Source organism: Nannospalax galili, unplaced genomic scaffold (assembly GCF_000622305.1).
Source record: "Nannospalax galili isolate Female #2095 unplaced genomic scaffold, S.galili_v1.0 scaffold207, whole genome shotgun sequence".
Classification (NCBI taxonomy): Eukaryota; Metazoa; Chordata; class Mammalia; order Rodentia; family Spalacidae; genus Nannospalax; species Nannospalax galili.
This window is the reverse complement of record NW_008358517.1, coordinates 5,331,905-5,332,788: the sequence shown is the minus strand read 5'-3', so window position 1 is coordinate 5,332,788 and position 884 is coordinate 5,331,905.

The following is an 884-nucleotide window of genomic DNA, read 5'->3' as shown; positions in this document are numbered from 1 at the left end:
TGCTACCTGATATTTGACAAAGGGGCCAAGAACATTAACTGGAGGAAAGACAGCATGTTTAGCAAATGGTGCTGGCAAAACTGGATCTCCACTTGTAGAAGAATGAAACTAAACCCCTATCTTTCACCCTGCACAGAAGTCAATTCCAAATGGCTCAAAGACCTCAATGTAAAGTCTGAAACTGTTAGATGAAAACATTGGGTAAAACCTTCAAGATATAGGTGTAGGAAAGGATTTTCTAAACCATACATCAATTGCTCAGGAAACAAGGGCAAGAATTAACAAATGGGACCTCATTAAACTCAAAAGCTTCTGTACATAAAAGGAAGCAACTGGGAAGCGAACAGAAAAGCCACAGAATGGGAGAAAATCTTCGCCAGTGACACATCAGACAGAGGTTTAATATCCAGAATGTATTACAAACTCAAAAACCAGAGAATCAAGACAAGAAGTAACCCAGTTAAAAGATGGGCTAAGGAGCTGAACAGAGAGTTCTCAGAAGAAGTAAAGACGGCTGTGAAGCATCTTAAAATATGTTCAACATCACTAATAGTTAGAAATCTTCGCCAGTGACACATCAGACAGAGGTTTAATATCCAGAATGTATTACAAACTCAAAAACCAGAGAATCAAGACAAGAAGTAACCCAGTTAAAAGATGGGCTAAGGAGCTGAACAGAGAGTTCTCAGAAGAAGTAAAGACGGCTGTGAAGCATCTTAAAATATGTTCAACATCACTAATAGTTAGAGAAATGAAAATTAAAACCACTTTAAGATTTCATCTTATCCCAGTCAGACTGGCTAAGATCAAGAGAACAAATGATACCAAATGTTGGAGTGGATGTGGGGAAAGGGGAACATTCATCCAGTGCTGGTGGAGTTGTA